Below are 15,764 nucleotides of genomic sequence, written 5' to 3'. Positions count from 1 at the left end.
TAATTTTGATGGTCATATGAATTATCCACCATGCTCTATTTGGGGCACATTTCTTTCCAATACTTTAAATAAATTACAACAACATACCCAGTATAATCTCACAAGTGGGGTCTGGCGAGGGTAAATTAAATAAATTGTCTTGTAAAAATCACCAATAGTGTCTATTAATCTTTTACTCCCCCTAGAGATGTGAACAGTTGTTGGAGTTTCACCAATATTAGTGTGGTTTTAGCTAGAACAGAGCATGTTGGAAGCAAAGGATTTACATAGCCTCTGAACTAATGTCTAATCATTTTTATCACACTTATTAGGTTCCTTGTATGAAAAATTAGACTTACCTTATATCCGTCATTTACCAGTAGTCTTGTAGTCTTTGGTCTATTAAAGATTTGTATATTTGATTAGGAATAGGTGTGAGATTTAGAGAACCTCTAATTTACTAGTGGTGGAAAGAAATGAGCACAAATGGAGCGGAGTGGATAGGGAGAACTCATACAGTTTGACCCTAAGGCATAGTTGTTTGGAGGGTCAAATAAAAATATGTGCAATATGAGATTTCTAGATTCAGAATGGAAAGAAACATGAACAAGACAATAGGGTATTTGAATCTTTCTCCAATCTGGTGAAAAAGGCACAAGAGTGCAAACAGATAATGCTAGTACAAAGTGGAGCTGATCTGACAAGGTATTCACTGGTAAAAGATGGTACTTTACAGCAATAGGAGATTGAGATTGTGCCGACTATCAAGGATTCATGTTATTCTGGGAAAGAGGATCTAGTGTCCAATTGTCCAGTTTGTTGTGCCAAATAGGTGTGTTACCTTCATGTGATTTTTAGAAATGTTAGTCTTCCATTCATTCTTGGATTTTGGTTTTGGGGGACGAGGAGCCGGGGGGGGGGGGGAGGGGGGGGGGGGTTGGGGTTTGGAGGGTGGGGAGAGGGGGTGTCTTTAAGGAAGGCTATAGCTAGGCGTTTCAATTCTGCAGAGTCAAATGCTGAATATTTGCTGAAAATTTTTCTTGTATGGATTTGTATCTTTTGCATCTAAATGTATCCCTTAGTACTTATGCGGCACAAGAATAAATATTGATAGAATAGTTGTAATATGTGGGAGTATCCCACATTGGTGGCACAAAGCCACTTTATTAGCTTTATAAGGCCAAGCCCATTAAGTCTAATAAAATAAACATTTGGCATATTTAAAAGGATATGTGCATATATATATATATATATAAATGACTTGGACTTGGGGATTGGGCGTGGGCCGGGTCGAATCTATAAATGAAGGTTTTATTTCGTATTTTATTTTTGAACAATTTTGTTTATTTAAAATTTAGATATAGATTTGTTTACTTGTTTATCTGCGTTACTTTCTGAATTGTGTTAACTATGCTTAGTTAGCCTATGATACCTACCAGTACTGTTGTTTGTACTGACCTACACTTGTTGCGTTCTTTTATGAATGTAGGGTATCAGGTCGGATCTACTTCTCTGACTCGTGGTTGATCGACTTCTCAGCTTCTACTTGAGTTTTATAGGGTGAGCATGGCTTTCGCTGACCTCAAAGACTCTTCTGTTGCTTATGTCTGACTTTTCTTTCACGACATGATTTGAGACATTTATGTATTATTATTCGGACCTTAGTATTCGATTTAGATGCTTCGTATGACCGGACCCGCCCACCGGGGTGGATTCATTTACTTCCGCACTTATCTATATTATATTATATTGTGAGACTTATGTCATTCTACTTCTTCTGCTATTATGTTTATTGATTTTGAACGTTGAGTTAAGGGTTCGCCTACCGAGGTAGGAATGGTAGGTGCCCGCATGACCTAGGCTAAAATGGGTCGTGACATATTGGTATCAGAGCCCTAGGTTACCCGATCTTTAATAAAAGTATGTGTCTAGTAGAGTCTCGTGGATCAGTATGATGAGCTCTGTACTTATCTGCGGGAGGCTATAGGACATTTAGGAAATCTCATCTTCGTTCTTTCCATCGTGCTTCTTTATTCAAATTGGTATCTGAAAAGATAAAATTGGTATCTGACTCTTATCTATTCTCTCATAGATGGTGAGGACTTGTGCTATTACGGCCCGAGGTCAGGTGCCGGAGCAGCATAGCCTATCACTGTCACCCGGTGGCGCGCGCGCCGAGGCCGCGCAGCAAAGTGCCACGCGGGTCGCCCCACGGCGGCAGAGGCTCCGACAATGGCTGAAGAACGAGAGAAGTCTCCATCTCCCGAGCCCGAGTACCCACGCAGCGGAGACTGGGACCGTAAGCGGGGACGGCGGCGGACCCCAAAGACGACATCGCTCGAGGTTACTTCCGGGACGGTGCCGCGTACGACACTACGGCCGTGATCCTACTTCATCTTCGACGCATGCGAGCGGACGCCGATCGCCACTTCCTGGCCGGGGTTCGTCGTACCAGGGTCAGTACGACCCCCGAGCAGGACCCACGCGGTAGCACATCCCGCCGCTATGGCTCCCCGCATCGATACTACACCCGCCCGTGGCGAGGGACATTGTAGTGTGCCCATGGACGGCCCCGTTACGACCGGCGACCGATCGTGACCTCGGCGTGTTATAGCCTCGTATTTCGTACGTTCGGATAATTCGGGATAATTGCGAGAAGTTAAAGGCAAGATTATTTCCAAAATTATTTTAATGTACAAGTTCAAGGTTATGAATATTATTTATGAACATTGGTAGTATGGAAATGTTGGGAGAGGCAAGGGTAAAAAGAGAAATTTGCAAAATGGCCGATGAAAATAATGTGGAAGGCTAGGGGCAAAATGGTAATATTGAGAAAAGTCGAGGGGCAAAATGGTAATTTTACACAAGGTTCATGGCGAAGGTTCCAAAAAGGGCATATTCGCTACGTGACGGAAACATATGGACTAAAGTTTGCCTAAGAAGACAATTAGTCTTCTTTGACCAATTCAAAGAAAAATTCAAGGAAAAAAAGAATGAAATTTCTAGAAAAATATGGAGAGATATACATATATATATAAATGACTTGGACTTGGGGATTGGGTGTGGGCCGGGTCGAATCTATAAATGAAGGTTTTATTTCGTATTTTATTTTTGAACAATTTTGTTTATTTAAAATTTAGATATAGACTTAATGTCCCTATTACTGCAGACATTTGCTAATTCCATTAAGAATCAATTTACCCTCTTTCTTGTAACAGTATGCACTTAGAAGTTTGTCATACCTTTGTTATTATAGGCATTTAACAATTTCTAAACTCCTCACATAACAGTAAGCAGTACACCAGAATCGAGGCTCTAAACGAGGAGACTTATGCTTAAACAACACAGGCAACTTACTATTACCCATTGAACTTATGTTGGTAGAGTGTATACTAACTCAAAGTTGGGCTCCCATTACTTGCATTTAATTTAAGAGTTTTAGCCACATTCCTTCACTAGTTTGTTGTACTGCATCTCTATTTAATGCCTTTGTAAGTGGATCAACCAAATTCTTATTTGATCTCACATACACTATAGCTATAGCTCCATTTGTATCTAACATTCTTATATAAGCATGCCTTTCCATTGTCAAATAAAAAAAAAATCCTTGTCCAAAAATAAGCATGCCTTAAGCTTATATGTCTCGGTTTCCCATTATACATTTTATTGTGAGCTACGCACATAGTAGTCTCACTATCACAAAATATGGAAATGGCTGGCATAGGTTGTGGCCACAACTTTATATCCAGTACCATGTTTCTTAGCCATTCCACTTCTTTTCCAGCAGATGCTAATGCAACGAATTCAGATTCCATCGTAGAAGGGGAAATACAGGTTTGTTTCTTGGATGCCCAAATAATGGTGCCACCCCCAAAGTGATTATCCAACCTGAAGTAGCCTTATTATCATTACTACTTGTAATCCAACTCGTCTCAGAATATCCTTCTAATACGGTAGGAAGATCATTATAGCAAATGCCCAATTGTTTTGTTTTCTTTAAAAATCCAAGTACTCTAATTATAGCTTTCCAATGAATATTACTCGGATTGTTGTAAACCTTGAAAATTTACATCAAACTGCCTATTGCACTTGCATACTCCTATTGAGCCACTGTTCTTCCAGTATCTTCAGTAAGCTTGATACTTTGAATCATATGGCACTTGTCAAAAGAAATACTAACGACATCTATGATTTATTAAGTCCTACTAATTATTGCTCCCTCCCCTCCCCCCTCCCCCCACCCCAAAAAAAGGGGTGGGGGGTGGGGGGGTCCCCAACAACAACCAAAGATGACTTTCTTCAGAAATCTCAAAAAACCTAACTCGTGATTCTATATTCTATAGTGTAAAGTCTATATGACCAAAGTACCGGATTCAGATGTTTCATTTCTTATACTTCTGCTCCTTTTGGATCATGGATAACAAATGAGTGTTATTGATATATTTATTAATTATTGTACAAGTTAAAGAACCTCTGCAATCAGATGTTAACAAGTTCAGGAAGTATCCTTTTTTAGTATTACTACTAACTTAGAATTTCATAAGATTTTTCTATCAAATGTAGGATCTCTAGCTAGTAAAACAACTAATAGTACTAGAGCTCCAAATCTGATAAGCAGTTACAAGACCGAAACTCGCACGACCTCTAGAAATGAATTTCATTTGACTTGAGGTATAACCACCAGTTCCATAGATAAAGAAAGGGATCAGATCTGTATAAGCGTATTTATTAAGAGAATCCACAATATTCAGCAGATACTAATATTTAGGATTGGTACAGTTGACTCTAACTAGTTGAGGATCAAGTAGTAGTTACTGATGCAATAACCAAAATTCAAATTCGATGAATTTAAAAAAGAAAAAGGAAGGAAAAGCTAACCTTCGCCATTCGCAATTCTAGCAAAATAAAGCCTATCTTATTGATATTATTTTCAATCTACGTTTACATCTATGGAAAGTATAGGATCCAAATTTAAAAGAAGAGTTTAATGTTATGAGCTCAAATTGCAGTAGTGTAATTAGCTTAGCTGGACAAATCAGTTAGAACAGTTAGAACTAATGGATGTAGCTTAGCTGGACAAATCAGTTAGAATCAGTTAGAAGTCCAGAGAATCAGTTAGAAGTAGTTAGTTACAGATCCAAAAATCAGTTACAAGTCTGTAACTGCATTTGGTACCTAACTCAACTATATAGATCTACTTCTCCATTGTGTAAGGGATGTTTTTGGATGATCAATGAAAGAACAACTCAATTCTAGTCCATTCTCATTCTCTTCCTATTTTTCCAATTGCTTTAGAGTGAATCTGTTCAAGAGGGATTAATTTCCCCTCTTTAGGATCATTCAAATTGTATCTAGCTGTGTAAATTTCCAGTTCACATCATTGGTATCAGAGCCTCGACCTTCTGACCTGTAAAATGGGAGACCATAACACTCGTATGCAGGAGCTAAGAAGGGAAGTTGACTCCTTAAAAGGATCAATAGAGGGAGTTGTCAGTTCTGTTGCAGAAATGCAACAAGCTGTGGATACTAAGATGGCACAAGCAATGGAGGAAATCAAGAGGTTGTTAGTGGGGAACAGAAATGCTCCAGTTCAAGTCGAAGTAGAGAGGAATGGAGTACAGGAGGAAGACAACCATAGAGCAAACAGAAGACCTCAGGTAGAAATCAATGGGCCTGAGTATAGAGGACAAGCTGGACTTAGGGATCAACTCACAAACCATAGATATCAGATGGAATTCCCAAGTTTTGATGGCACTAAGCTGAAGGAATGGCTATACAAGTGTGAGCAGTTCTTTGAAGTAAGTGAGGTCCCTGATGATGAAAAGGTAAAGATTGCTTCCTGTAAGTTGGAAGGCAAGGCATTACAATGGCACCAAGCCTATATGAAACAAAGGTTAACAAGGGATTGGCCAAGATGGGGGGAATACATCACTTGCCTGTACTCCAGGTTTGGTACTGAGCTTTTTGATGACCCCATGGGAGACTTCAAGGATTTAAGGCAAGTAGGTTCTGTTCAAGAGTATGTTGATATCTTTGATGAATTACTTACTAGAGTTGATCTTTCTGAAGAGTATATAGTTAGTTGTTTTGTGAGAGGGTTAAAACCTGAAATTGGGATGACAGTTAAGATGTTAGGCCCAAGAAGTTTGGCTAAGGCCATTAGCTTGGCAAGGATCCAAGAACAGACATTAGACATTCAGCAGCAAGTTTTCTTCCAAAATTTCAATCTGTCAACCTCCAGAAATACCACTAGATTTACACCATCTTTCCAACCTCATAACCAACCTTACTCCAAGCCATATAACCCTCCTAAATCAACCCATGTTCCTAGACCAATAAGCACTACTACCCAAAACACTAATAGTACCAACAGTTCTAAACCAATTTTTAGAAATCCAAAACTACTTACTCCTGCTGAGATGGAAGAAAGGAGGAGTAAAGGTCTGTGTTACAACTGTGATGAGAAATACTCATTTGGCCATATATGCAAGAAGAAAAGGCAGTTATTCTCAATGGAAGTGGAGGACTATGAAGAATCAACTGAAGGAAGAGATGAAGTGATGATGGACCCAGGTGACTTATTGGCTGTCATGGCTCAAGGATTAGAAACAAACTCTGAGGGTGCTATCTTACCTCATGTATCCATGCATGCCATGACTGGTACTCATGATTTTAGAACCATGAGGGTAACAGTATCTGTAAGGGGAAAGGCCATTAAAGTCTTGATTGACACTGGAAGCACTCATAACTTCCTAGACTACAACACTGCTAAAAGGCTGGGGTGCAGTTTGACAGCTATAACCCCTTTTAATGTGTCCATAGCTGATGGTAGTAAAGCCCCAAGTTCATATGTGTGCAAAAAGGTAGAATGGAAAATGCAAGGTGTTTGCTTTGAATCTGATATGCTAATACTACCCATTGGTGGGTGCAATATGGTCCTTGGAATTCAATGGCTGATCACACTAGGGGATATCATGTGGAACTTCAAGAAACTCAAAATGGAATTTTGCATGAATGGAAGGAAAGTTTCACTAAGAGGAGCACAACCACCTGCAACCAAAATGATTCCAGCAGGACAAATGCACAAGCTGCTTGCTCAACCTGCTGAACTCTGCATGATCTCAGTAGGAATGCTTATTGAAGAAGGACAAGGGGATGGAATCAGTCTATGTGCCATGGAAGGTGAGGATGTTGCAGAAGCACAACAGCAGGACTTGACAAATGTTTTGGACAAGTATTCAGATTTGTTTGAAACTCCAACTGAACTACCTCCTGCTAGAGGGCATGACCATAAGATCATCCTCAAGGAAGGTACTTCTCCAATCAATATAAGGCCTTATAGATATCCTGCTGTCCAAAAGAATGAAATTGAAAAAATGATTGATGAAATGATAAGTTCTGGGGTAATCAGAAACAGCACTAGTCCTTATTCTTCACCTATTGTCATGGTGAAGAAAAAAGATGGATCATGGAGGATGTGTGTAGATTATAGGGAGTTGAACAATTTCACAGTAAAGGACAAATTCCCAATACCAGTTATTGAGGAATTATTAGATGAGCTATATGGAGCTAGATTCTTTTCAAAACTTGACCTCAGATCTGGTTATCACCAGATCAGAATGTTTGAGCCTGATATCCCTAAAACAGCCTTTAGAACACACCATGGTCACTATGAATTCCTAGTCATGCCTTTTGGCCTTACAAATGCCCCATCTACCTTTCAAAGCCTGATGAACCAAATTTTCCATCCCTACCTCAGAAAGTTCATTCTTGTGTTTTTTGATGATATACTTATCTATAGCTCTACTTGGTCTGATCACTTGTTACATTTAGAAGAGGCCTTCAAAATACTAAGAAGTAATGTTTTGTTTGTGAAAAAGAGCAAATGTGACTTTGGAGTTCTTAAAATTGACTACTTAGGTCATGTGATCTCTGAGGGAGTAGTGGCAATGGACCAACATAAACTAGATGCTGTGTCCCAGTGGCCTGAACCAAAAACACTAAAGGGACTTAGGGGATTCTTGGGATTGACTGGTTATTATAGGAGGTTCATCCAAGGGTATGGAGTCATTGCTAGACCTTTACATGATTTGCTTAAGAAGGGCAGTTTTCACTGGAATCAGGAGGCTACTATTGCCTTTGAGAAGCTCAAAAAGGCACTCACATCTGCACCTGTGCTTACTCTCCCTGATTTCTCTAAGGAATTCACAGTAGAAACTGATGCATCAGGTCATGGCATTGGGGCTGTACTTGCACAAGACCATAAGCCAGTTGCTTACTTTAGCAAGGGGTTGTCTAACAAGAACATGGCACTTTCTGTCTATGAAAGAGAGTTGTTGGCATTGGTTACTGCTGTTCAAAGGTGGAGACCCTATTTGCTTGGTAGGCACTTTACTATCAGGACTGATCATCATAGTCTCAAGTACTTACTTGAGCAGAGAATATCCACACCCAGCCAACAAAAATGGTTGATCAAACTACTTGGTTATGACTACTCTATCATGTATAAGAAAGGCAAAGAGAATGTGGCTGCAGATGCACTATCAAGGCAACCTGAAGAGGTTCAATTATTCAGCATCTCAGGTGTGCAATCTCCTTTAATAGATGAGGTTAAGCAATCTTGGTATCAGGACCCCAAACTTCACAAGCTGATTCAAGATATACAATCTAATGCACCCCACAAACCTTACTACCAGTTGACTGCTGGTGTGCTAAGCAGGAAGGGCAAGATGATGGTTGGTTTGGATACTACCTTGAGGAAGAAATTGTTACTGCACTTTCATGCAAGTGCTTCTGGTGGTCATTCTGGCATTTCTGCTACCTTGCATAGACTCAAACAAGAATTCTACTGGAGGAAGATGAAGCAGGATGTGTACACATTTGTGAGGGAATGTGACACTTGCCAAAGGTGCAAGGGGGAGAATGTTCCATATCCTGGTTTGCTACAGCCCTTGCCAATTCCTGAAAGAGTGTGGCAAGATATTTCCATGGATTTCATAGAAGGTTTACCTAAAGCTGCTGGTAAAGAGGCTATCTATGTGGTGGTAGACAGACTCAGCAAAGCAGCACACTTCTTGGCTCTTAAACACCCCTATACTGCATTGGATGTTGCACAACTTTTCATGGATGGTGTATTCAAACTTCATGGTATGCCTAAGACTATTGTCTCAGATAGAGATCCTGTTTTTGTCAGCAAATTTTGGAAGGAGTTATTCAAATTACAGAAGGTTTCCTTGCTCACATCTAGTGCCTACCATCCTCAAACTGATGGGCAAACTGAGGTTGTGAACAGGTGTTTGGAGAGTTATTTGAGGTGCATGACTTTTGATAAACCCAAAGAGTGGCCTAGCTGGTTAGGCCTTGCTGAGTACTGGTATAACACTTCCCATCACTCAGCTATTAACATGTCCCCTTATGAGGCTGTTTATGGTCAAAAACCACCTCCCTTGGTACCCTACCTTCCCTTGGACTCCCAGCTGGACATGGTTGATAGAAGTCTACAGGCAAGAGAAGCTACCCTCAGGAAACTTAAATTTCACTTGGCTCAGGCTCAGAACAGGATGAAAATGCAGGCTGACAAGCACAGGACTGAGAGGTCTTTTGAGATTGGTGATTGGGTCTTTGTAAAGTTGCAGCCTTACAGGCAACTCTCTCTCAAAGATCACTCCTTTCAGAAGCTGTCATCTAAGTTCTTTGGCCCTTTCCAGGTTACTGCTGCAGTAGGACGTGTTGCCTATACCTTGGCTCTACCTAGGGGGTCAAAAATTCACCCAACCTTCCATGTCTCTCAGCTCAAGAAGAAGATAGGCTCCCACATGGCATCTACCACACTACCAGAGGTTCACTCAGACTCTGGTCACATTTTGCTGACCCCTGCAGCTATTCTTGACAGGAGATTGGCTCAAAAGAGGGGAAGGGCAATCACTCAAGTATTGGTGAAGTGGTTGAACTGTGCTGAAGAGGACAGTACATGGGAGGATCTCCAGGATTTCACCAAGAGGTTTCCTCATTTTAATCCTTGAGGACAAGGATGCTTGAAGGGGAGGGTATTGTTATGAGCTCAAATTGCAGTAGTGTAATTAGCTTAGCTGGACAAATCAGTTAGAACAGTTAGAACTAATGGATGTAGCTTAGCTGGACAAATCAGTTAGAATCAGTTAGAAGTCCAGAGAATCAGTTAGAAGTAGTTAGTTACAGATCCAAAAATCAGTTACAAGTCTGTAACTGCATTTGGTACCTAACTCAACTATATAGATCTACTTCTCCATTGTGTAAGGCATGTTTTTGATGATCAATGAAAGAACAACTCAATTCTAGTCCATTCTCATTCTCTTCCTATTTTTCCAATTGCTTTAGAGTGAATCTGTTCAAGAGGGGTTAATTTTCCCTCTTTAGGATCATTCAAATTGTTATCTAGCTGTGTAAATTTCCAGTTCACATCATTTAATCGCATAAACTATTTTATCGAGATACTACACAATATTCAACAGATTCATACAGTTGAGTTCGAATAAAATTGAAAATATTGCAGAAAAAGCTAATTTTTAGTAAGAGGCCTTTATTAATTTACTCTGTAACAAAAAAAAAAAAAAAAAAAAAAAGGAAAAAATTAATCAAAGCTAACCTTCGCCATTAGCGTAAGGCAAAGCCTTCCTCTCGCATTTCACTAGGAGGTGGTAGTACCGGTCCTCCATCAGAGCGAAAAATTCCTTCAGAATTTGTTGGAAAAAATAATTCAAAGTTGTAGGAATCCAAAATTGATTAGTATTAGGAATAAGTTTTCCTCAAGTAGTAGGTTTCGTACTATTGTGAATGAGCGTGCTCGTGGAGATTATAGAGAACACTCAGTGATTTATTGATTTCATGAATAAAATATTGGGATATTTTAAAAAATATACAGCTTTTGAAAATTATTACACCAGGTAGCCCAATATACAGTACTGCTCCTTTCCAATTTACATGATATAGTTTGACTAATGACAAAGTTTAAGAAAAAAATAAATGACTTTTGAAACTTGTGGTCTAAAACAATCCACAGATATTTGTGTGGTTGTAAATCATTTCATTAAGGGCAAAAGAGGAAGTTTCAAGTTAAATTAATGGCATAATACATAATCAGACCTCAAACTTGACTTCAGCTGACAAATATTCCCTCCAACTTTGGGTGTCAAGTAGGCACCTCAACTTGTCACCACTTTATCAGTTGAACACTCCAACTTACAAAATGATCATCTCAATACCTAAAATTTTATGTCCCACATCAGCATTTGTTTTTACGTGTTCAACTTTACACAAATTGAGGTACCTACTTGTGCACACCCAAAGTTGGAGGACATAGTTGCCGGCTGATGCTAAGTTTGAGGGCCTGTTTATGTATTATTCTAACTATAAAAATGTATCATTTTTTCTATAACAAATTAAAAAGGAAAGTGTATCACATAAATTAATACAGAGTTAGTATTATAAAACATTATAATATTAGGGGGGAAGCATTACATATAATGTATCAACCTCGTACAAAAAGTATATAATAGGTTATAAAAGGTGTTTATACACAAATATGAGCTAAATCGGGTAACAAACTCAAAATATGTCTACCCGGCGTAAATAATTTGAAAAGTAGACATAGAGTGTAATTTTCTCTAAAATAAAATATTTTCCTTCAGAGTTCTTCACTGAGATCGTAAGGCTTACCATCTCCATTAGAGATCGGAACATCGGAGTTATCGAATTGAGTCGGGTAGGGATCCGACCCGAACCCGTATGGATCCGGGTTGTTGTTGACTGTATGAGAAACGTGATCTACTACTGTAACTTCTTCGTATTCCTCCATTTATGTGTGTTGTATGTATTGGATTTTGGATCTCTCTTTATATACTTTAATTAGTTCTCAAGAGCTTGAAAAAAAGAAGCAAAGTTAATTGAACACTTAAGTAGTATATATGTTTTAGACTCGGGTACGGAGGCAGATTCGGAATTTGAATTTTACTACCTATTAATTGATTGGGCACAAATTTAAGAAACAAAGGAAGTTTTTAAGGTTTGTGATCTAAAATAAACTAAAAATATTTATATTGTTATAAATTATCTCGTTAATCGTAAAATGTACTTCCTCTGACCCGTATTAGTTGTCATGTTTTGCTTTTCGAGAGTTAAATTGATTAATTTTTAGAGCTAAATTGGATTAGACCAATTTAATATTTTAAAATTATAATTCAGATATTCAAAAAACTATACGAAAAGTATTACAAGTTGCAATCTTTTTCATATTTTAATATGGTGAAAAAATATATCTCAAAATGGTGGTCAAAATTTATGTAGTTTGACTTTTAAAAAAGGAAAGTAGACAAATAATATGAGACAGAGGGAGTAAAGTTTAAAGTTAAATTATTGTCAAATAAGAAAATGTGTCATTTTATTTGAGACTAACTAAAAATATAAGTTTGTCATATAAATTGGGACAGAGGGAGTAACTCTTTTAACTTATTTGAATTCAAAGTATTATATTTTAGGACCTGTTTGGCCATGCGAATTTGTCACTTTTTTCCGGAAACTTTTTTCACGTTATTTGAAAATCAACATTTCGCTGAAAATTTCAAATACAAATTAAAGTTTTATTTGAAATTTAAAAAATACATAAAACCTTGTTGTCACTTTTTTTTTTTCACTTTTTCCACTTTCAAACAACCAAATATTCTTTGCAAAAACTATAACCAAACACAACTCAATTTTTTATTTTAACTCCAACTTCAAAAATTCCAAATAAGGTGAAAAATATTTGGTTTGTGGATAGACGCCTGCTTATATTTTTCTATAATTTTGTAAATATACATACAAAAATTGAATTAGAGTTATAGGATTTGGATGAATCATAAGATATACTATAACTTCTGGGGTTGTACATTATCTTCTAATGAAGAAGTTTCATGTGTTTTTGCAGTAAAAACTTATTCACGCTCGGAAGATTTTAATTTTTATATGATCTAAGAAATTTAGGGCTTTTATATTGTCTTTAACTCACAAACCTTGTTAAAGAACTTATTAAAAGGAAAGATTATGATAGATTAACAGGTAATGTAAAATTAATTTAATACTAATAATGTTCATTTGAACGTTGGATCGATATGGATAATTTTATATAATCATCCCAACTAATATTGAGACTAGTTGATTGATTAGTTTATTGTATTTATCTTGTATATTTATTACTACAAAAATATACTACTCCCTAAACATGTAGTCAATCTTTGTACTTAAAATTTATGTTTGGTGACTACAGTAAATTTTATCTTTAATCCTATATATCAGCGTTTAGAATTTATTGGGAAGAATTGACTGGTTGACAAGAATTAAATTTTACTGGTATTCATATGTCCTTTTTGTATAGTTTAAAATTACGTAAAGTTGTGTAGGACTACCGGAGAAATGTGATGATTTGGGGCTTGTTTGGTACGAGGGATAAGGGATAAATTATCTTGGGATTAATCTTGAGATGAGTTTATCTCACATTTGGTTGGGATAAATCGCGGTATAACTAATAGCGGGATTATTATAATTTTATTTTATCCCTCTGGGTGGGTGGAATAACTAATTCGAGGATAAGTAATTCTAGCTCTTAAGTGTGTATATATATTCAATGATTTACTTAAGATTTAGAAGTATAGATATCCCTTTTTTGGTTTTACTCTAATAGACACTATTTCCTTTTTTAGTTTGTTTAAAATAATGATAATTTATTTTAAATCTAGAAACGTTTAACACCCCATATCCTAAAATAAAGGTTAGACTCATATCGTTAGAGTTTCAGAGGAAATTTAAAGGTTTGAACGTTTTGGGAAAGCGGCTGAGGGGCCTACTTCGGGCAATCATAACACCTTGATTCGTTGGGAATTTGGAAAAGGTTCCTTAATGAAAGTTGTAGTATATAGATATACCTTTTCAGGCTTATAAGGACCAGGCCAATCGGAGTCTGGATCAAGGAGATATGATCGTCTCAAAATGGCTAATAGAGGGGTGCTTTCGGATTCGATAGAATCGGCTAAGTTTTTGTAGGTACGCCTTCCAGCCCAATTTAGTGAAAATCTATTAAGAATTCGAGAAAATGTAAAACATGAAAATTGTATCCCTTTAAAATACCTTTCCAACGGTATATTATGGAGGTCAATCGGACATCTCTACAAAAAGTTATGGCCTTCTTACTGAGAGCAATCCGGGCTAGCCAAAATCCTTGCTAGGCGAGGAAGGCAGACGAGGCGAGAAAGTCAGGCTCGCCAAAATCCTCACCTTTGGCCTCACTTTATTGGTTTGTGGCGCCTCTAGATGGCCTGGCGCATCTAAATTCTCGTGAAGCAAGGCCTGGGGACTAGCCAGGACTTGTATAAACACAACACTTAGCTTCTAAAAATCAGTTTTTCACATTCTTCAAGCCCTAGTACGAAATTCTTCTCTCCCTACCATTAGAATAAGCCGAGGTAAGTCTATTCTAATAATTCCAAGTGAATCCAACTTATATTTATGAATATTAAATGAGAAATCATTGTTCTTAACCAAGGGTTTTCAAGAAAACCTATATTCAAGGTTTGAGACATAAGCTTTTAGGATTCTTCTCAAAATTCAGACTTTTATTGTGGATTGTGAAGTAGTTAAGGTATGTGAGGCTAACTATCTACGTTAAGGAACATTTATGATTCTCCCTCCGCCTCATTCTACATACTTATCAGTAATTTGACTCAGAATACAATTTAGCCCTAGTTTCTTGAATAATTGTAGAACTGCTATCTTCTAGGGTTATAATTTCATAATTCGTTCATGGTGATCACTTTGAATTGCATGAACTCAGTATGTAATCATTATAGGCTTGTGTATTGACATCATATGAGCCTCAGTCGTTATACATAATCAATTATTTGTTCAATTATTTGTTAAGTTCCATAATCAGAAACAGTTATCATGCTATCAGCTATAGCTAGTCTCAGTCTTGTAAATTGTTTAATGTTAAACACCTATATCGTATTTTTGGGGGCCTTATGCATATGTATTGCTTGGGCACCGAGGCCACGGTTTTGTGCACATTTATTTGGGCCCTGAAAGGCTACGAAGTTTATATTTACGATTATACGGTGATTCTTCATTCAAAATACAGGAAGTATTTCAGATCCTTACTTTCCTGTTTAGTTCAGTTCAATTATCAGTCTCAGTTTTGGGCTTTGTCAGCTATCTAGTCATTACAGCTTATTAGATAATTACTCTTTCAGTATTTCTTTAGAGGCTTCATAGACATAGTGCAGTCAGTCAGACATTATCATATTTTGATATGTAGCCTTGTTGGCACTCATTTCAGATGTTTTAAACTCAAAAGATAATTCTGCGTTTAATCTATAGCAGATAGACTTTTTAGTAGATCAGCATGTGTTAGTATTATTCCTTTATTGATAGCATGTTTTGATATCACATGTTGATCCAGCCAGTCACGAGTTCGCTCGATCACATGCATTTAGGAACCGAATGCCATGTTACGCTTAGGCCATGGTTCGGGGCGTGACAAAATGATTCAAACTTAAACTAACCTTTAATGAGAAACCTTATAGCCAAATAAGTATTATGACATGTTTAACGCTACAAGTTTCAAAATGACTATAATCACACTAATGTTATAGCACATTTAAGACCATAAGTTTCAATAGTCTTACCTTCTTTCTTAAATCTATATCAATAAATTATGTTCGTATAAATTAAAACGGGATGCTTAATTAAGGTAATCATTTTAATTCTAATAAAATAGAAAA

The sequence above is a fragment of the Lycium ferocissimum genome, chromosome 11 (genome assembly GCF_029784015.1).
Source record: "Lycium ferocissimum isolate CSIRO_LF1 chromosome 11, AGI_CSIRO_Lferr_CH_V1, whole genome shotgun sequence".
In the NCBI taxonomy this organism is placed as follows: domain Eukaryota; kingdom Viridiplantae; phylum Streptophyta; class Magnoliopsida; order Solanales; family Solanaceae; genus Lycium; species Lycium ferocissimum.
The sequence above is the reverse complement of the archived record's forward strand: the minus strand, read 5'-3'. Positions refer to the sequence as shown.